Here is a 22701-nt window from a genome sequence, read left to right on the forward strand (position 1 = left end):
GTGGCGATGACTCTCGTCGTGTAGCTCTGTGGTAGGCTCACAGTGGCAGCAGCTCTCTCTTAGCTGCCGCGGCCCACAGAACAAATCCCAAGGATGCAAAGTTGTCAATGGTGCGGCCGCTCATTGGCCACAGCTCTCTCTTAGCTGTGGTGGCCCGCGGAGCAAATTACGAGGATGAAAAATAGCACAAGGGGTGGGCACTCAGCAGCTACAGCTCTCTCTTGGCTGTGGCGACCCACGGGACAAATCACGATGGTGCACAGTAGCAAAGGGTGTGGGCACTCAGCGGCAGCAGCTCTCTCTTGGCTGCGGCGGCCCACGGGACAGATCACGATGGTGCACAGTAGGAAAGGGTGCGGGCACTCAGCGGCAGCAGCTCTCTCTTGGCTGCGGCGGCCCACGGGACTGATCACGATGGTGCACAGTAGCAAAGGGTGCGGCCACTCAGTGGCAGCAGCTCTCTCTTGGCTGCGGCGGCCCACGGGACTGATCACGATGGTGCACAGTAGCAAAGGGTACGGCCACTCAGTGGCAGCAGCTCTCTCTTGGCTGCGGCGGCCCACGGTACAAATCACGATGGTGTACAGTAGCAAAGGGTGCGGGCACTCAGCAGCAGCCGCTCTCTCTTGGCTGCGGCGGCCCACGGGACAGATCACAATGGTGCACCGTAACAAAGGGTGTGGGCACTCAGTGGCAGCAGCTCTCTCTTGGCTGCGGCGACCCACGGTACAAATCACGATGGTGCACTGTAGGAAAGGGTGCGGGCACTCAGCGGCAGCAGCTCTCTCTTGGCTGCGGCGGTCCACAGGACAGATCACGATGGTGCACAGTAGCAAACGGTGCGGGCACTCAGTGGCAGCAGCTCTCTCTTGGCTGCGGCGGCCCACGGGACTGATCACGATGGTGCACAGTAGCAAAGGGTGCGGCCACTCAGTGGCAGCAGCTCTCTCTTGGCTGCGGCGGCCCACGGGACTGATCACGATGGTGCAAAGTCAGCAAAGGTGCGGGCACTCAGTGGCAGCAGCTCTCTCTTGGCTGTGGCAGCCCATGGGACGAATCACGATGGTGCACAGTAGCAAAGGGTGCGGGCACTCAGCAGCAGCCGCTCTCTCTTGGTTGCGGCGGCCCACGGGACAGATCACAATGGTGCACCGTAACAAAGGGTGTGGGCACTCTGCGGCAGCAGCTCTCTCTTAGCTGCTGTGGCACATGGGACAATTTAGGGTCTCGACTAGGCGGGCACCCGGGTGGACGCTCAGCAGCCACAGTGCTCTCTCGACTGCAGCAATCCACAGAGATTCAGCAGAAGGTCCGAAGGTGCCGATTCAGGCGGGCTCTCAGCAGCGGCAGCTCTCTCTCAGTTGAAGCGACGCACACGGATCCAGCAAAAGGCTTGAAGATACAGATTTAGGAGGGCTCTCACAGGTTAAGCAAGAAGCTTCAAAGGTTCAGAGTCAGGCGGGCACTCAGCGGCTGCAGCTCTCCCTTAACTGCAGCAGCCCGCACAGGTTCTGCGAAAGTTTAGAAAGTCTCAATTCCGATGCAGGCAGGCTCTCAGCGGTGGCATCTGTCTTTTAGCTGCAGAAGCCCGCACAGGTTTAGCAAAAATTCAGAAGCGCCCAGTCCACAGCCCTCACAGTAGAACTAGAGGCTCCGGATTACTCGACGGAGGCTTCACCTGTAAGCAGAACTCCTCGCACAGGAATTCCGACGGTGGACGGGGTGAAGTCTAATGTCCCTGAGACTTCTGCAGGAGGCGCTCTTGATTTAGGCCCTCGGGTAGTTTCTTCGGCAAGCTTGATGAATGTTGCAAAGTCCTTTCCTCTGTTCACTCGGACAGAGTTTTGTCTTGACATCCAGAAGGAATACACTTGGCCAAAGTTCCAGCGCAGCATTTTATACCTAAAAAGTCTTTGTTCTCTAAGGTTGCAAATCACTGACTCTGGTTAGAACCAGTTCGGTGGGGTCAGGGAGCACTTGGTTTACGAGGCGACATCCTGCCCTTTCAGAATGATGGGGTCTGCTATCAGACACCCAGTGGGAGGTGGAGCCGTCATTCACCTTGCCAGGCACAGCCCTGCTCGGATCAAAGACGCACCCTTCCCCATGCTCTGAATACCGATCTCTCTCTCCAGCCAGGTCTGACCCAGCTGGCCCTGCTGCTCCAAAACCAGACGGCCAATCCACATAAGCGCAACAGCCTACAGTAAAGCTTAGGCAAGAAACCACCACGTTTTCAGGAAATGTATTTCAACACATGCAATATATAAACGGTCCGTACTGAAAGGTGCCCTTCAATGTCCTGAGCATATACCTATCAAACTCGAGGGTCCTATCAGCTTCCTAGGGCCCGATAGGATGATAGAAGGCAATCTGTAACCGGCCCATCCTGGCCTATGAGAATGGATCGTTTCGCAGCAGCGACAGTGAAATGGAAGGTAACTCACTATTGAAACGGGCTACACCGATGTAGGTATTATAGTAATCCTTATTCATACAGTCATTTATATACAAGGAGCATTTGCGCTGTGGCACTGAGGAGCAGTGGCACGGCGCCCAGAACATCTAAACCCAGCCAACATAAAAGATAGGGAGAGTAGAGAGGAAGGGAGACCCACGCCAATGATGCCAGGTCTAACACTCCGCCCCCAGTGGACAGGGCCCAACACTAAAGCTACTCTACACCCCCCCTCCCCGGGGGACAGGGCCCCAAGACTGAAGCTTCTCTGTCCCTCAGGGGACAGGGCCCCAAGACTGAAGCTACTCTGTCCCTCGGAGGACAGGGCCCCAAGACTGAAGCTTCTCTGTCCCCCGGTGAACGGGGCCCAAGCCTGAAGCTTCTCTGTCCCCTCGGGGGAATGGGCCTCAAGACTGAGCTACTCTGTCCCCTTGGGGGACAGGGTCCAAGACTGAATCTTCTCCGTCCCCTAGGAGGACAGGGTCCCAAGACTGTAGCTACTCTTTCCCCTCAGTGGACAGGGCCCCAAGACTGTAGCTACTCTGTCCCCTTGGAGGACAGGGCCCCAAGACTGAAGCTTCTCACCCCCCAGTGGACAGGGCCTCGAGACAAAAGCTTTTCGGTCCCCTAGGTGGACAGGGTCCCGAGACTGAAGCGTATCTGTCCCCCCAGTGGACAGGGTCCCGAGACTGAAGCTACTCTGTCCCCCAGAGGACAGGGCCCCAAGACTGAAGCTACTCTGTCCCCCCGGTGGACAAGACCCCAAGACTGAAGCATATCTATACCCCCAGTGGCAGGACCCCAAGACTGAAGCTACTCTGTCCCCTCAGTGGACAGGGCCCCAAGACTGTAGCTACTCTGTCCCCTTGGAGGACAGGGCCCCAAGACTGAAGCTTCTCACCCCCCAGTGGACAGGGCCTCGAGACAAAAGCTTTTCGGTCCCCTAGGTGGACAGGGACCCAAGACTGAAGCTTATCTGTCCCCCCAGAGGACAGGGCCCCAAGACATGTACTTGGATCTATGTATTTATTACTTTCCTCAACAACAAAAAAAGCATACCCAGTGCACTACCCTATTTCTCACCCTATACATTTATCAATATCTTTAATCTACATATACTTCCTTCCTTTATGCATTAATAAAATTCCCATGTACTTATGGATCTATATATTTATTACTTTCTTCTAATTCAGCATATCCAATGCACTGCCCTATTTCTCACCCTATACTTCTCTCAATATATCCATTACCTCCACTCTCTCATTCATCCCAAACTCCATACCACTACTATGACCCCCAAAATAGCCTTTTCTAGACTCTCCCCTACTCTACCCCTCCTTGCATCATCTGACACCTCTTTTACTATACCGATCCCCAAAAACAAGTCTTTCTGAACTCTTCCCCTCCACATCCCTTTTCACTCATCCCAAGCCTCCCACTACTTCTATGACATCCACAAATATATATATATATATACATCCTTCACTCTTCTGTCCATCCACTATCCTTTGAAGAAAAAAAAACAGACTAACATGTCCACTTGTCAACTTTCATATTTCACAATACTAATTCACCACTAATCCTTTCTGGGTTCCGAGCAGTGTGCTACTCGCCTAAAAAAGTACTTCAACACCTCATTAGGGGTAGCAAGCACTATATAAGTGCAACCCTTTTTCCCTCTTCTATACCCCCGCTATCCTTCTCAGTCCAAATAACAGACTAATATATTCACCTCTCAAATTACTTTCATATTTCACTTTACTAATTCACCACTAATCCTTTATGGGTTCCTGAGTAGCATGCTACTAAAAAAGCGCTTCAACACCCCATCAGGGGTAACAAGCGCTAGACATATATGCAAACCTCTGTCCCTCTTTTATGCCTCTGCTACCCTTTATCCATCCAAATAACTGATTAACATCCACCACTCAAATTACTTTCATATTTCACTTTACTAATTCAACACTAATCCTTTAATGGGTTCCGGAGTAGCGTGCTACTCGCTGAAAAAAGCACTTTAACACCCCATTGGGGGTAACAAGCGCAACATAAATGCAAACCTTTTTCCCTCTTCTATCCCCCTGCTATCCTTACGAATCCAAATAACTGACTAACATATCCACCACTCAAATTACTTCCATATTTCACTATACTAATTCAACACTAATCCTTCTTGGGTTCCGGAGTAGCGTGCTACTCGCTGAAAAAAGCGATTTGACGCCTCGTCAGGGGTAGTAAGCAATATATAAATGCAATTACAATACAATACAATACTCTGTCCCCCAGGTGGACAGGGCCCCAAGACTGAAGCATCCCTATACCCCCGGTGGACCGGACCCCAAGACTTAAGCTACTCTGTCCCCCCAAGGAGGACAGGGCCCCAAGACTGAAGCTTCTCTGTCCCCCATGTGGACAAGACCCCAAGACTGAAGCTACTCTGTCCCCCCAGAGGACAGGACCCCAAGACTGAAGCTACTCTGTCACCTGGGGGATGGGGCCCCAAGACTGAAGCTTCTCTGTCCCCTCGGGGGTCAGGGTCCCAAGACTGAAGCTTATCTGTTCCCCCGGTGGACAAGACCCCAAAACTGAAGCATCTCTATACCCCCAGTGGACAGGACCCCAAGACTGAGGCTTCTCTGTCCACAGGTGGACAGGGCCACTACGGCTTCCCTGCTACAGCCCCACGTGCTGACACCTTGAGGAGTTGGTAACTGCACCACTCTGGCGGGTGGCAACCCCAAACTTACAGCAAGCTGGAAATAAAGGCACTATTCTGAAGTTCTGTGCGAACTCCCAAGCCTCCAGTTCTGGGGAGGACGGCTGAGGTGCATCGACAGAGCTGTGAGTGAAAGGTGTGACCTTGGGTCGGGGGCTCAGGATTCATGCCCAACCTCATGGCCCCTCCCAGCCTGGACAGGCCACATCCCTCTCTAGGGCCATGCCCCCCCCGCATGCCGCTCCCTCTCTAGGACATGCCCCCCTGCAAGCCCCCTCCCTCTCCAGGGACATGACCCCCCCTTGCACGCCCCCTCCCTCTCTGGGATATGCCCCCCTGCACACACTCTCCCTCTCTGGGACATGCCCCCGCACGCACTCTCCCTCTCTGGGACATGCCCCCCCTGCACACACTCTCCCTCTCTGGGACATGCCCCCCGCACGCACTCTCCAGGGACATGACTCCCCCTGCACGCACTCTCCCTCTCTAGGACATGCCCCCCCTGCACGCACTCTCCCTCTCTGGGACATGCCCCCCTGCACGCACTCTCCTTCTCTGGGACAAGCCCCCGCACGCACTCTCCCGGGACATGACTCCCCCTGCACACACTCTCCCTCTCTGGGACATGCCCCCCGCACGCACTCTCCAGGGACATGACTCCCCCTGCACGCACTCTCCCTCTCTAGGGACATGCCCCCCGCACGCACTCTCCCTCTCTGGGACATGCCCCCCGCACGCACTCTCCCTCTCTGGGACATGCCCCCCCGCAAGCACTCTCCCTCTCTGGGACATGCCCCCCCCCTGCACGCACTCTCCCTCTCTGGGACATGCCCCCCGCACGCACTCTCCCTCTCTGGGACATGCACCCCCTGCACGCACTCTCCCTCTCTGGGACATGCCCCCCCTGCACGCACTCTCCAGGGACATGACTCCCCCTGCACGCACTCTCCCTCTCTAGGGACATGCCCCCCCGCAAGCACTCTCCCTCTCTAGGGACATGCCCCCCCCGCAAGCACTCTCCCTCTCTAGGGACATGCCCCCCGCAAGCACTCTCCCTCTCTAGGGACATGCCCCCCGCACGCACTCTCCCTCCCTCTCTAGGGACATGCCCCCCCCCGCAAGCACTCTCCCTCTCTAGGGACATGCCCCCCGCACGCACTCTCCCTCTCTAGGACATGCCCCCCCCGCACGCACTCTCCCGGGACATGACTCCCCCTGCACGCACTCTCCCTCTCTGGGACATGCCCGCCCTGCACACACTCTCCCTCTCCAGGGACATGCCCCCCCGCATGCCACTCCCTCTCTAGGACATGCCCCCCGCAAGCACTCTCCCTCTCTAGGGACATGCCCCCCCGCAAGCACTCTCCCTCTCTAGGGACATGCCCCCGCAAGCACTCTCCCTCTCTAGGGACATGCCCCCCCGCAAGCACTCTCCCTCTCTAGGGACATGCCCCCCGCACGCACTCTCCCTCTCTAGGGACATGCCCCCCGCATGCCACTCCCTCTCTAGGACATGCCCCCCGCAAGCACTCTCCCTCTCTAGGGACATGCCCCCCCGCAAGCACTCTCCCTCTCTAGGGACATGCCCCCGCAAGCACTCTCCCTCTCTAGGGACATGCCCCCCGCAAGCACTCTCCCTCTCTAGGGACATGCCCCCCGCACGCACTCTCCCTCTCCAGGGACATGCCCCCCCGCATGCCACTCCCTCTCTAGGACATGCCCCCCGCAAGCACTCTCCCTCTCTAGGGACATGCCCCCCCGCAAGCACTCTCCCTCTCTAGGGACATGCCCCCGCAAGCACTCTCCCTCTCTGGGACATGCCCCCCCCGCACGCACTCTCCCTCTCTGGGACATGCCCCCCCCGCACGCACTCTCCCTCTCTGGGACATGCCCCCCCCGCACGCACTCTCCCTCTCTGGGACATGACACCCCCCCGCAAGCACTCTCCCTCTCTAGGGACATGCCCCCCGCACGCACTCTCCCTCTCTAGGGACATGCCCCCCGCACGCACTCTCCCTCTCTGGGACATGCCCCCCCCGCACGCACTCTCCCTCTCTGGGACATGCCCCCCCCGCACGCACTCTCCCTCTCTGGGACATGACACCCCCCCGCAAGCACTCTCCCTCTCTAGGACATGCTCTCCCTGCACAGCCCCTCCCTCTCCAGGGACATGACCCCCCCTGCACGCACTCTCCCTCTCTAGGACATGCCCTCCCGCAAGCATTCTCCCACTCTAGGACATGACCCCCCTCTCTCTATGGACATGCCCCCCTGCACGCCCCCTCCCTCTCTAGGACATGACCTCCCTCTCTCTATGGACATGCCTCCCCCCCGCAAGCCGCTCCCTCTCTAGGACATGCCCCCCGCACACACTCTCCCTCTCCAGGGACATGACCCCCCCTGCATGCCCCCTCCCTCTCTAGGACATGCCACCCCCCCTGCATGCACTCTCCCTCTCTAGGGACATCTCCCCCCCGCTTGCCGCTCCCTCTCTAGGACATGCCCCCCCCCAAGCACTCTCCCTCTCTAGGACATGGCCCCCTGCATGCCCACTCCCTCTCTAGGACATGCCACCCCCCCCCCCCGCACGCACTCTCCCTCACTACGGATATGCCCCCCTTCTCTCTATGGACATGCTCCCCCTGCACGCCCCCTCCCTTTCCAGGGACATGCCCACCCCGCACGTACTCTCACTCTCTTTTTTATATAATGCGTTTTTATATAGCGCGGACTTTACCCGAAGGTGTCAGAGCGCTTCACAATAGGAGCAGTGATGATACATGAGGAGCATGTTACAAAAGCAAACGGTACGTTACATGAGGCTAAAGTGACAATTGTGCAGGTATCAGGAGCAAACAAAATACAAGAAGTGGTAGCAAACGATACATTACAAAAGGAAAAAGTGGCACGTGTGCAAGTTACATAAGCATACTGGATACAAATCGAGGTATAAAACCGCAATAAGTGGCAGTCACTCAACACACTGGGAAGGCACTTCTATAGGCATGGAGTGCAGACTTTCCTTTAGTGGAAGAACTTCCTTCAGGGACTAGAGAGGGTGTGAGTTAGATTTGGAAGTGTCTTTGAAGGAGGAGAGCTTTGAGGTCAGTTTTGAAGGCCTGGGAAGAGCTGGTGGTCCGGAGCTGAAGCGGAAGTGAGTTCCAGATTCTCACCGCGTTGCCTGGAAAGGATTGGGCCATCGATCTTTCCTTCTTGAAAGTGGGAGGTTCAAGCAATACATTTTCTGCATTACGTGATGGTCTGGAGCCTCCAGAGAGTTTCAGTTTATTCGCCAGGTAGCGAGGGGAGGAGGAGTGCAAGGCATTGTGGGTGATACAGGCAGTCTTGTAGATAGATCTTGCCTCGATGGGAAGCCAACGGAGGGTGGATAAAATGGGTGTGATGTGGTCGCTTCTTTTGGCCCCATATATGAAACGAGCTGCTGAATGGAGAACAGACTTCAGGGGGGACAGGTGGGATTTGGGGAGGCCAGTAAGAAGAGAATTGCAGTAGTCCAGTCTGGAGAGAACGAGCGATTGGACCAGGGTTTTGAGGTCGTGCTCCGGGAAGAAGCGACAAATCCCCCAAAGAAGGTGCAGTTGGTATTGAGCAGACTTTGCAATGGAATCGATGTGGAGAGTAGATTGAGCTTTTTGTCGAGTATGACACCAAGGGATTTTGCGCTGTCGACAATGATGGGTTTATTGTTCAGTAGATTCATCTGATCCATCCATGATTGCACTGGAGGAGGAGGAAGTGAGAAGGCGAGGAGGAGGAATTCAGTTTTGGAGGGATTCAGAATCAGTTGATGAGTTAACATCCAGTTTTGAATGGAGTCGAGAGTAGAGTTTAGGATGGAGAGATCGTGAGTGGAGGCCACCTTGAGGTAGATTTGAGTGTCGTCCGCATATAGATGATAGTGGATCCCAGATTTACTCAGGAGATTTCCCAACGGTTCTAAATAGAGATTGAACAGTGTGGGTGCAAGTATAGAGGCTTGAGGAACACCTTGACCGACCGCTAAAGGAGATGAAAGACTGGTCGCTATTTTGATCATTTGGGATCTATCCGAGAAGAAGGAGGCAAACCATTTAAGCACAGGGCCCGCCATGCCCATTCTCTGGTGAAGAGTGTTAAGGAGGGTATTGTGATTGCAGTGTCAAAGGCTGCAGAAAGGTCAAGGAGGATTAGAAGACAAGACTCCCCCGATTCGAGTATCCGCAGCGCGTCATCACTTGCATACTCTCTACTACATGCCCCCCGCACGCACTCTCCCTCTCTATGGACATGCCCCCCGTACAAACTCTCCCTCTCTATGGACATGCCCCCCCACCCACAAGCACTCTCTCTCTCTAGGACATGACCCCACTGCATGCCCCCTCCCTTTCTAGGGATATGCCCCCCTGCACGCACTCTAACTCTCTAGGACATGCCCCCCCTGCACGCGCTCTCCCTCTCTATGGACATGCCCCCCGCATGCACTCTCCCTCTCTAGGATATGCCCCCCTGCACGCCCCCCTCCCTCTCTACGGACATCCCCTGAGTACGCCCCCTCCCTCTCTACGGACATGCCCCCCGTATGCACTCTCCCTCTCTAGGACATGCCCCACCTGTATGCCCCTCCCTCTCTAGGACATCCCCTGAGTACGCCCCCTCCCTCTCTACGGACATACCCCCCGTATGCACTCTGTCTCTCTAGGACATGCCCCACCTGCACGCCCCCCTCTCTATGGACATACGCCCCAGTATGCCATCTCCCTCTCCAAGGTATGCCCCCCCTGCACGCCCTCCCTCTCTACGGACATGCCCCTCCGTATGCACTCTCCCTCTCCAGGACATGCCCCCCTGCATGCCCCCTTCCTCTCTTGGACATGGCCCCCCAGCACACCCCCTCCCTCTCTACGGACATCATGCCCCCCCTTTTGCGCTCTCCCTCTCTAGGACATGCCCCCCCTCAACGCCCCCTCCCTCTCTATGGACATTCTCTCCCCTGTATGCGCTCTCCTTCTCTAGGACATCCCCCCTGCACGCCCTCCCTCTCTACAGACATGCCCCCCCGTATGCACTATCCCTCTCCAGGACATGCCCCCCCTGCATGCCCCCTTCCTCTCTAGGACATCCCCTGAGTACGCCCCCTCCCTCTCTACGGACATACCCCCCGTATGCACTCTCCCTCTCTAGGACATGCCCCCCCTGCATGTCCCGTTCCTCTCTTGGACATGGACCCCCTGCACGCCCCCTCCCTCTCTACGGACACCATGCCCCCCCTGTATGCACTCTCCTTCTCTAGGACATCCCCCCTGCACGCCCCCCCTCTCTATGGACATGCCCCCCCTGCACGCCCCCTCCCTCTCTTGCACATGTCCCCTCCCTCTCTACAGACATGATCCCCCTGCACACCCTTCCCCTCTCTTGGACATACCCCCCCCCCCGCATGCCCCCTCCCTCGCTACGGACGTTCGAGACCTCATTCCGTTCCATGATGCATCCTTGCCCTGCACAGATGCCCTCGGACACACATCCTTTCTGCCCTCCGGTCCAGGTCCGGTTCTAGCCTGTGGGCCGGGTAGGCCTGGCCCACCCAAACATGAGCCTTGGCCCCCACAGTGAATCTGCCCCTGCTGCACAAGACTATTACAAACTGTCCCGATAACTCTGGTGATATATGATCCCGCTGAGAGCAATCCTTTGTCTGTTGGTAGTTTTGAAAAGCAGATGAACTGTATTTTATATGGATAGCTCAGTGGGTTACTGCCTTTCTCACAGAGATCCTTGGGTTACTTGCTGTTCAGAAGTTACAATCCTAAAATAGGACAGTGACCTATGAACTGTCATCACAGAGCTGCATACAATCGTCACTTTTTGTGTTGTTATAGCTAAAACTTCCCCACTCTTTCATTATTCTAATGTTGCTTAAAAGAGTTTGTTTGGGCAGATATACATTTTTAGATCTCGCCTAGCGAAAGCAGCACACGCTATTGCACACGCTATTGCACATACCTTTTGGAATCGATTCTCCGAAAGCCTTACATGCACTCCCAGGGATGGACAAAGATGACTGCTCTCGCAATTTGTCCAAACCTAACAACATGCGCGTGCATGTAAGGACAGTGGACAGCCATCTTGTTAAACACGGCGTGCTTTCACTGTAAACTCAGTTTAAAGTGAAAGCACAGTGCCGTGCGCGTGCGCGCGTGCACTGCACGCCAGCCTGGCTGAGCTCCCTTGTTTTTTATGTGCAGGACATTTTGAGGACATTTGTTTGCTTCTGCAGTGTAAGCGAAACCTCCATTTTGTCTTGATTGTCTGGGAGGAAATCTGTGGCTTTCACTACAGCTGCAGCCTTTCATTTTGCAGTCATGTACTTGGCGTTGCAACATCAGTGGTCGCGGATGTTAACATTTTGGTGTTTTGTTTGGAGGATCAAAATGTGATGCGACGCTAACTATAATATTTAGTTTGTGTATTTTTGGTTTTGGATTAATATATATATATGTTTGGCGCTTTTGTTACAGCACAAAGGGCTCTGTCTGAAGCCTGTACTGCTCATCGGTGCTTGATCTATGCTAGAAAAAGAAATAAGATGAACCATTTTTGTCAGCAAATAGCGCTTGCCAGCTGTCTGCTCCCCGCAGGAGAGATGTGCATGGAAGATGACACCAAGACGGGTGCCAAAAGATTATTTTTAATATAATTGAGAATTAGCTCCAGAAAGTGACAGGTTCCCCTTCCTAAATCTGACCTTTTAGAGAAACAAGCGTTGGGATGGTCAGTAGGTCTAACTTGCAATTTGATTATTAATTCAAACATAAAACCTGCTGTAGTGTAAAAACATAGTTTAAATGCCTGCTTTCTGCATGTAATGCATCTGTGAGATAATTTAATGTGCGATGGTTTAGAGGGCTTTTGATATGTAAAATGGTCTTTCAGGGATTGCCACGCGAGCACTCGAGCTGAGGTAGAATGATACAACGAACAGCCAATAGCATAAGCTGAGAAGTACTTCTGTGGGCGGAGCCAAAGCTCACTGTACATTTGAAAAATATTGTTAACAATGGGGCAGATTTACAAGCCCCTTGCGCCACTTTTGCGTCACTTTTCCCATGTTAAAAGTGGCGCAAAAGTGGCGCAAGGGGCTTGTAAATCTGCCCCAATGTGTTTTGCAGACAACTGCGCTGTCAGTCTGTGCCTATGAAGCATGCAACGCCCCACATGCCAACACTGTTCACACTGTGCACAGGAAGGGGAGATGTATGAGAGATGAGGCCCGCGCCATGGGTAAAGTCCGCGTGCTTCATTTCTTATCATAAGCATACGAAGAAAGAAAAGGGCACACCGCAGAGATACTCTGCAGTGTTGGAGGGGAATTGACGTGTAGCATCTTGACACTTGTGCCGCCTTCAGGTGTGAACCCTTCAAGGTGCACACACACGTCCACGGTGCGCGTGGGTGAGCACCTTCTCTTTTGAGAAACCTGCCACTTATTTTCTGGGCGAATGTAGGTCACAGGAAACCCCGTTTTTGTCTTGTAACTGTGCTAAAAATGGGCAGGCTGGGTTTTTATCAGCACTCTGAATATGTCCCCTGCCTGACTGTGCGGCAGCCCTGGAGGGTAACTCATGAGGGCAGATTTACAATAACTGGCGCATCCCTGCATATCAGGAGGGGGGATAACTCTTCATTTCTTGTCCTTGGAGCCTTTCCTTCGAAGCAGCAGGCGTTCGCATTCGAGCACGCGGCTTGAAGCCGGCTCTGGTATTATTTCAGTTGCGAAATGCCTGGACTGTGTTTTAGTTTTATTTGTATTACTTTAATTTTCGTTCGCATGTGCTCAGTTTTCTGTCGCCTATCTCCCAATGACACGCATAGGAATTGTAGAATTTACCAAAAATGGCTCTAATCTGTAAGTAGGCGGTAAGATTAATTTTGCCAAAATTAAATAGCACTTCGTCCACTGATTCTATATTTATTAGTAGAAGAGCTCATGGCAATGTCCTTTAAAGGAGTTTGCATTTTCTGCTGAAAAATAAAAGCCCTTTATTTGATGTAATTACTGCACGAAGTGTTTGGAGCGGTGATTTGAAGCCGCAGAGGGAATCCACTCGAAGGTCTGCAGCGGGGGGAAAGGGGCAGCTGGACCCTTACTTAAAATACAAGGGACTCTCTCACTTTTCACCCTTTCCGCCTGCAGTCGGCACTTGTGCTGGTAAGGGACACGGCATAGTAATAGTGGCTCATTAATATTCATGAGATGGCATCTCAAGTAGTTCGCTGATTTGTCCTTTAATACACTGGGGCAGATTTACAAGCCCCTTGCACCTCTTTTGCGTCACTTTTAACTCTTGAAAAGTGACGCAAAAGTGGCGCAAGGGGCTTGTAAATCTGCCCCACTGTGTTTAAATAAGTAGAGAATCATGTGACTGACTCTCAAAACATCTGAGTGAAATCTGGATGCAGAGCCCACGCGTGTCCACAGCCCAAAAAATCCATGTCACACCAGGGATGCGCTTGCTTCTGCACCTACACAAAGTAGGAGTCGCCTCGCGAAAGCTACCACCATGAGCCATTGGGTAACAATCCCGCTAGCTCCTGCTTTTCATCATTAGCGGAGCTCCTTTTCGCAGGGAAAGCACTCAATAGCAGTACCAAAACAAGCATTTGCAATGCAACAGGTCTCGCATTTACACGAGTTTGAGCTATGGACATTGCAAATAACAATGCCTTTAATTGTTGTTTTCGTTTTTAAAACATAAAGAAAAGACATTGTCATTTAAAATGGCAATAGCTTAAACTTGCGTAAATGCGAGACCCATTGCATTGCAAATGCTTGTTATCAGTGCAGCCAACCCCCAACCACTGGGTATGCTTTAAATCCTGAGTTCCGACCAGTATGGGTGACGTGATTCCTACACTTTTGATTTGACGCTGCACGTTCTCCCTTCCTACGTCCTGAACAATCAACAGGAAGAGGCCGTTTACGTCATCAATGGGGTTAAAGAGGGGAGATTTGCATATCAAAAGAAAGTCGAGGCTTGTGTGAAAGCAGACAATGCGGTGGACCTTATAGGATACAAAGCGAGGCAGTATAGCCCATCGAGTCAATGCGCCTGCTGCTGCGGTGTGCGACATTGAGCTCAGACAGACATTCTTACCGGACCAGCGTTGTCTTTGCTCCCTCTGAGTTTGCAATGGGCACTGTGAATTCGGGGTGATGTGCACCCACAGATGACCTAGTCCCAGGGCTTTAAGTGGGCCGGTTCTCACCGGGTCTGAGCACCGGCAGTTATTTTAAGGAGACCTCAAAACGGGTCTCTCTCGGGCTCTGTTTTGTGCCCTTGCACAGGCGGACTGCACTGACATCGCCACATGGATGTGCGCATGCTTACACTGCTCACTTCTCACTAGTGTGCGCTGCTCACACTGCTCACTTTTCAGTAGTGGAGAAGTTACGGCATGACGTCATGCCAGGTGAGCTTTGTAGGGGAAGGAACATCCTTTAAAGAGAGTCATTTTCTCTCTGGATTTCCCTTCTCTTTTTGAAACTCAGGAGCAGCGGCATCGTCGTGGTGTCACCAGGGATTTAAGTGGAAGATTTTTCAATATTATATACAAGCCACAGTTGCTGCTTATTTATCATATGCAGCTAAGAACCATTGACAAAGCCAATAGTCCTGACTTGTAGGTATAATGTTAATTGTATAATTTATCTGGATGCAATGACAGAAACAGCAAAATAAAAGTCGGGCGGCACACTATACTAGTAAGCACAGATGTTTAGCTTACGTGTTTTAAGCCACGCCCTTAATTACATTAGGCACGCCCCTTTGAGAGACCCCTCAGTTTTTAAAGCCCTGCCTAGTCTTGTATGGTTGTCTTCTGAGAAAGAGTTACAATGTGAAACAATACTGCGGCGCTCGCCTAAACCCTTCCAGACCGCACTCGACATTCAAGCCAACAGCCTTCAAAAGGGGCATTTTAATTTAAAATAAACGCAAGATTTACTGCACCACTGCCCCCTACAGGGACAAGCAAACATACAGAAATATACATAAAAAACAATCACTTTTTACTTTTTACAAAATCATGCAATTGATAACACATATTAGAAACACCGTTTGTGTTTTTCAGAGAGTAACGTTCAGTCCAGAAGGGCTTGTTGGGTGTAAAGTGATAGGCGCAGCCTGAAGCAGGCGTAAGGAAAGTCGCTACTTTGCTTGTCGCTCTGCAGGTTAGCGCGCCCATGTAAGGCTGCCCGGGGGGGGGTTGCGCAGCGGCCCGCCCCTTGGAGGGCGGCCGCCTTAGTGCCACAGGAAGGCACAGGGGTGGGAGGTCGAGTCCCTGGGCTAGTCCGGGGGAGACCCCAACAGATAGCGGTTTCCGGCGAGGGCGGGGAGGAGACAGGGGTACATATATCTGTCTCCGCCCCCTCCTCGTCCTCTTGTCCGCTCGTTCGCATTGCCCGCCCCTCCACTTACCCGGCGTCCGGAGGGACAAAGGGGGGGGGGCAGGTTTTTTCTAACAATTTTACTTTGTGTTGCAGGAGGAGTTACAGGGCGATCCAGGGTCTGCACGTACCAAGGGGTACATCATGCAGCAGCACCGCGGGGTGCTAAGCCAGGATACCCAGGGATGTTTTAGCGTGTCCCCTGGAAGAACGACGGCGCCCCGTTAACCGAAAGGCGGTTGTGGGTCTGAGCAACCGGGGGCTGCCATGTATGCTCCGCCCACCCATCACGGGGGGGCGTGTGAAGCAAGTGGACTGGTGGTCCACGGATGGGAGGGGTGGACCCTCCCAATATTTGGTATACACCAGTTGGCGTCGCCATGGTGACTCTAGGCTTATCAGACGGGCAGGCGGCATAGGGCTGGCCTGCCCTGGGATCGCCCGTAAGATAACCCACCTTGTTTGCATATTGGTTATGCTAATAAACCTGCAGCAATATTTCACCACTTACATTACAGTGTCGTGTGTTTTATTTATGAACTTATGTACTTATGTGCTTTGTGATAACTGTTGCCGATATTGGCACTATTGATATCTCCAGTTATGTCAGGGCAGGAACGCCCACTTTACATCTCATTAGAGATGCAAAGCTGGGCGTTCAGAAAATAGGCGCAAATACAAGGATTCACGCGCTAGCGTGACCTTGTTGATTAGGCCATAAAATTATCGCCGCTTTTCGTGCGAAAATGGACGCAAAAGTGGCGATAATTTTTTATCGCCTCGTTGATGATATGCCCCTTCATCTCCCCATGCCTGAATGTGTAATGTAAATATGGTGCTCATGCACAGCGCTCCAATACCTTCGGGTCGAGTTCGCGCTATATAAAAGATGCAAAAAAACAGGAGCGCCCTGAAGCAGGCCTGGCTAGATATATAAGAGACAAATCGGCCCGCAGTGGCCCACCCGAATGCACCCTTGGCCCACCCAATACAAGTTCCTGGAGCCGGGCCTGCTCGAGTCCCTCCATAGCAGTTACCCCCTCACACACCTCCCCCCGAGGGTACTGCCCACTCCCTGGCACATGCTTTCTCTCTGCCGGACCCTCCCTGTCCTCAGAGACCCTCTACAGACACCGACCTACCTCCTGTGGGCGATGCCCTGCTCCCTGCACAGACCGACCTGCCCTGCCCTCAGAGCGCTTAGAAGGGCACTCACCTAGCTCCTGTGGGGGATGTACGCTCCAGTAAACAGACCCCCCTGCCCTCAGTGCGCCTCGAAGGGCACTCACCTAGCTCCTGCGGGCGATGCTACGCTCCAGGACACAGACCCCCCTGCCCTCAGTGCGCCTCGAAGGGCACTCACCTAGCTCCTGTGGGGGATGTACGCTCCAGGACACAGACCCCCCTGCTCTCAGAGCGCCTAGAAGGGCACTCACCTAGCTCCTGCGGGCGATGCTACGCTCCAGTAAACAGACCCCCCTGCCCTCAGCGCCTCAAAGGGCACTCACTTAGGTCCTGCGGGCGATACTACGCTCCAGGACACAGACCCCCCTGCTCTCAGAGCGCCTAGAAGGGCACTCACCTAGCTACTGTGGGGAATGTACGCTCCAGGACACATAACTCCCTGCCCTCAGTGCGCCTCGAAGGGCACTCACCTAGCTCCTGTGGGGGATGCTACGCTCCAGGACACAGACCCCCCTGCCCTCAGAGCGCCTACAAGGGCACTCACCTAGCTCCTGTGGGGGATGTACGCTCCAGGATACAGACCTCCCTGCCCTCAGAGCGCCTCGAAGGACACTTACCTAGCTCCTGCGGGCGATGCTCCTCTGCAGGGTGTGGCGAAGGCTCCTCTCGGCTACTCGGTCCCTCGGATGTGAGGCACGACCGTCCCAGCCCTTATAAACCCGTCCCTTGTGCGGGTATTAGGGAGCCGGCCAGCTCCGATCCACAGAGGTGGGGGTGGGGGTGGGAGGGGCTAGGGCTGCGCAAACATGCACGGGGTTTAGGCGAGGCCTTTCATGTTATCCCTTCAGCTTATGGGCTGAATAAAAGCACTTTCAAATCTCTAGCGGTGTTAGCGCCACAAGCCCTGTTTCTGTGTGCTTCAGGTGACGTGCCCGCGCCATGTCTGTGAGACTGTGACGTACTTGTTGTCTGCCTGTGATCCCATGCTTGTAATGTCTGCACAGCTATGCCTGTGACATACTTATGATATCGTGATATGCGTGTGGCATGTCTGTATACATGACATACTCGTGACATACCTGTGATATTGTGGCCCACTTGTGAGACTCTGACATCTCTGTAATACCACGACATGCTTTCATCACGTGACATGCTTGCGATGTTCCTTTGATGAAGTATGCATCGGATGTGCCCCAGGCATAGTGTGATCGCCCATGCACAAAGCTGCATGTTTGTGAATTGCTTGTGATACTTTGACATGTTTCTGGCTTGTCTGAAGTATTGTGACATACTTAAGACCACCCTGTAACAACTTAGCAACTCTACAACATGTAAGCAAAACCTGACATGCTTGTGGCTGTTGGAAAGGCGTCTGCCGGAAGGGGGTTCGATACACGTCTTGCCCACCCCTTTGACCTACCTCTCCCAAGTAAGCCGAACCAGGCGCGCACACCCTGATCTGCACTGTGAACAGAGGGACACCACACGTATTCTTTGTAGGACGATAAGTTCTTTTATCGATGATTTCAGGGGATCTTTATGACCCAAAGGCAAATAGTACAGCAGTGGCACAACGTACCACAAATCAGTCGTGGGGAATGGGGGTAGCGGGACAGTCTTTCAAGATAGTGTCTCTGCGAAATACCCTGCGGAAGCTCACAATCCTCGAGCTGGAGGGTGTCGTGTCTCTGGGCGATCTCTTATCGAGTCGTCCTCAAGGGGAGTGCCGCGAGTCTCTCAGCAGGCACAGGTGGTCGGAGTTCAGGAGCCGCGATTCCGTCCGCAGGGCTCAGATGGTTCAATAGCTGGGGGGCCGCGAGTCACTCAGCAGGCCTAGGTGGATCAGTGTTCGGGAGCCGCGACCTCGTCCGCAGGGCTCAGATGGTTCAATAGCAAGAGGCCGCGAGTCACTCAGCAGGCCCAGGTGACTTCAGTGTTCAGGAGCCGCGACAGCGTCAGCAGGCTCAGATGGTTCCAGGTCTTCTCTGTCCTTGTTCCTCCGGCACCCCTTGTTATACTCCGCTGGTTCTTTGAAGTCCGGAGTGCTCGCAGAGGGGGGACTGGGGTGACAGAGGGGGTTCGGCGGAATTTCCTGCCGCTCACTTCTTTGGTCTTTTCAGGTGGGTCTGGGAGGGACCCCAGACGCTCGGTAGGGGAGGCGCCTGCTCCCCAGGGGCCGGGTGGCCGATTGAGTCCTCCCGGGGAAGGCGACCCGAGGTGTGACTGTGCTGGCGCCTCTGGGTCTGGCTCGAGGGTTCCCGCTCCCTCGGTTGGGCATGCGTGGTAGGGTGTTGAGTCTGTCAGGTCTCTGGCCGGCCCGTGGATCGGGGGTGGCTGGGGCGGCCGGAGTCGGGGATGTCGTGTCTTGAGGGTGGTTGCAGGTTGGCGGGACGATGGAGAGGGCAACGCCGTGAGGCCGGTCTCACACGCGTCCCCCCCAGCTGAAAGGCGTGGAGAACTACCCATCCACTGGGGGGTTCTCCTCGCCGAAGCGGAAGAACCGGGACAGGCCGTCGGCGTTGGCATGATCCGTCCCGGGGCGATGTTCGACAGTGAAATCCATCCCTTGGAGAGAGATGGACCATCGTAGTAGCTTGGGGTTCTCCCCCCTCATCCGCATTAGCCACTGCAAGGGCCGGTGGTCCGTCTGTACTCGAAAATGGGTTCCGAACAAGTAGGGCCGCAGTTTCTTGAGGGCCCAGACTACGGCAAAGGCCTCTCGCTCTATAGTGCTCCAACGCTGCTCTCTCGGCAGCAGCCTTCGGCTGATGAAGGCTATGGGCTGATCAATGCCCTTGTCGTCAAACTGCGAGAGCACGGCCCCGATGCCATGTTCGGATGCGTCGGTCTGGACCACGAACTCTCGGGAGTAGTCGGGGGCCTTGAGTACGGGAGCGGTGCACATGGCTGTTTTCAAGGCGTCGAACGCCTGCTGGCACTGGGGGGTCCACTGCACCTTCTGCGGAAGCTTTTTGGAGGTCAACTCTGTGAGGGGCCCTGCGATACTGTGAGAAGTTGGCCTGATATGTAGTGCTCACTATTCTAGTGATCACTGTGTATCATTCCAAACGACCCTTATTGATGATTGGTTGTAAGTCAACCTTATAGACCAGCTATCCTAGTAGCGTGGATACGAGCAGTCTTAGGCTAAACTCTAGAGGGCGTGTTAAGCCAGCTGTTTACCATCACATATACCCCTTGAACACCAAGTGAAAGGACACCACACAAGTTGTTATGAAAATAAAAGGATATTTATTTATAACAAGACTACCCTGGCTCTTTATGAGTCAGGGAGCTAAGCACACTACAAAACTCTTAGGAAAATACTTCAGTTGCACAATTTACACAAATGCCCGAGGGGCACGAGAAACCATCTACACTAACAGTGAAATGCGAATGGTTAGAGTCTGGAGGTACTGATTCCGGAGTGTTCCGATCAGTGGGACTAAACGAAAAAGGAACTGGACACTTGTAGAGCAAACCTGCGATGGAGCACCGAGATGCTCGAGTTACCTAGCCCGGAGGCTGCGGCTGCGTGAAGTTCGGCAAGATGTCGGGAGTCCTCGTGTAGTCTCAGGAGCCTGAAAGAAGAAGTTGCTGGCAGGCGACCAGTGACGATGTTCAGAGCGATCCAAGCCTGGATCGGTGATGAAGGAAACCTGAAAGCAGAGGGGACTCAGTTCTCAACCGCTAGCCAGCGATCATGTGGGTACCAGGGGGGTACCGGCTGAAGTCACCTCGACCAGGTGAGTGGGTGACGTCGGACTCGGCTGTTCCTCGGACCAGGAGGCGCGGCGGCGACCAGGATGGAGGGCGAGCTGTCCCACGAAGGTGTCTGCTGTCGATGATGCTGGGCCCAGGAAGGGGCAGCGGATCTTGGCAGTGGCAACCCAAGCGGGGGAGTCAAGATGGCGTCGGGAGTGGACCAGGAGGGTCCGTGGTACTCCTCTGTTGAAGGGGAGCAAGAGCCAGTCTGGAGCAACCAGACCGGTGATGCAAATAATCGTGGAGCGTCGTGAAGAGGGCCACAAGCCGGTCGGCAAGTGGTCGGACAACGCTGGGAACAGCAAGAAGCGGAAGGGCCCCCACGCAGATCTCGTGGATGCTGGGGAGACAGACTTCGATGCTGGAGCTGCTCAGGGTTTAGGGCTTCTCAAACCCTAGGTGCACTCACTCGAGGGTCCCTCGGTGGGCGCGCTAGTTAAGCGTCATGCAGGTTCTGAAGATAGCCGGTCCCGCAAGTCTCGTCACACCTACGACTCTCAGCTGGGCTGATGAGGTAGGTAAAAGGTCAGAGATGGCAGGGAACTCGGGTCTCGTCGAGCTGGGCAGTCTTGATCCGTAGGAGACGTACAGCAAACCGCAAGCGCTTAGGTGGTGCCTGCTGGTGCAGGGTGGCTACTCCTTAGCCACAAGGGAGAGTCTTCAGAAATAGTCAAGAGTTCCTTTCGTGGAAAGTGGTTCGTGATTCGGAGTTATCCGATTATCTGATTATCAAATTTGGGAAGGGGACTCGCTCCTACCTTTATTCTAAGAAAAGGGGCTGGCCCGTGACTAGGTTCTACCTATGGGTGGAGCCAGGAGGGGGGTGGTTACACCCCTATCCTTTGTCCGGCTTCGCGCCAGCTCAGGGGCTGGTGTGCCCCCGAAACTGGTTTGAGCCGGGCTATGCACAGTGAGCACCGGGGTGCCACTTGCAATCACCTTCCTTTCAGCCCTGCCTACCTGGGATACACAAACCCTGTCTGGGATGGTGCTAACACCGCCCTCGACAGGAAACCCTTTGTCCAAGCTCCCCTTGCTGGAAGGTCCCCCAGCAGCAGGAGGTCAGACTTGTGTCTGGTGGCAGCATCCATTTTGTGATGCTGAGGCTTGAGTCAACTTTAACCGGGGTTCAAGGTTACTTCCATGTCGTGTCCCTCTAAAAGGGGGGAATGCTAACCCCGTCACCAGGACTGGCGAGGGGTTCGTATTCCCATTCGTATGACACCTTACTCGACATGTGTAGGTGATGTGATGCCAAAGTTAGCAAATAACCGCAAGGATTATAATGCATTAAAAGTAGTTGGCCCGCGTCACCATGGAACGGCTATTAGGACGTGGTTCCGCAAGCCGTCGACGGGCTCAGCTCGCGCCAGAGCACCGTCCCACATGATTCCCTGCACTCTGCCTTCAGGATTGATAAGGCCTGCTATAGGAGTGACTGATAGGAATCCATGTGTCCATTTTAGGGTTTAGGTGTAGGAATACTACACCTACAGCAACGGGTGATTACACCACGTGGCCCCAGCTGTCGTGCAGCCAGTTGTGTCAGATTTGGGCGGCCATTCCAGGGGTGGCATAATACATGCTTCAGCCCCTGGTAGGCCCTGGGTACACCGATGCCCTGGATACCTGTGGTATGCTGAGACAGGGACTGACAAGGCGGCCCAGTTCCAATTAGTGGATGCACCTAATGTACATGTGTGTTAATTTCGAGAGAGAACAGCTAGGCTGTGGGTCTGATTGGCAGGCCCACAGCCGGAGAAAGTCGTAAACCAATGAAGCAAAAGCAAAAAATCTGGGTGATCATAGGATTGCAGACCCTACTCTCCTACATGACCCCCCCCCAAACTTTGGGACAATAAGCTAACCTTGACCAGGTGAGTCTTCTTGCTCTAAGTGGAAATACCTGGAGAGCCCATCTGCATTGCCATGATCAGTGCCAGGTCTATGCTCCACTGTGAAGTCCATCCCCTGTAGGGAAATGGACAACCTAAGTAGTTTGGGGTTTTCACCCTTCATTTGATTTAGCCACAAGAGGGGCTTATGGTCGGTCTGAATCTTGAAGTGAGTGCCAAACAAGTATGGCCTCAACTTCTTCAGGGCCCAAACCACAGCAAAGGCCTCCCTCTCAAT

The 22701-nt window shown here is 54.0% G+C and overlaps 1 protein-coding gene across 3 annotated transcripts in view; it reads right to left on the bottom strand.

Annotated features, from left to right (window-relative positions):
• The window catches only part of LOC146808665 (von Willebrand factor A domain-containing protein 7-like), a 455939-nt gene extending 438384 nt beyond the window's left edge, over window positions 1-17555 (bottom strand). For 2 of the 3 annotated variants that reach the window (XM_085615458.1, XM_085615460.1), the window contains exon 1: window positions 17421-17555. The gene's annotated coding sequence lies outside the window, so the exon portion shown is untranslated. Of the gene's footprint in view, window positions 1-16907; window positions 16923-17420 lie in introns of those variants that run through there. The other variant, XM_085615459.1, reaches the window with a different exon arrangement.
• Between the last annotated feature and the right edge of the window lie 5146 nt (window positions 17556-22701).

The sequence above is a fragment of the Triturus cristatus genome, chromosome 7 (assembly GCF_964204655.1).
Source record: "Triturus cristatus chromosome 7, aTriCri1.1, whole genome shotgun sequence".
NCBI lineage: Eukaryota > Metazoa > Chordata > Amphibia > Caudata > Salamandridae > Triturus > Triturus cristatus.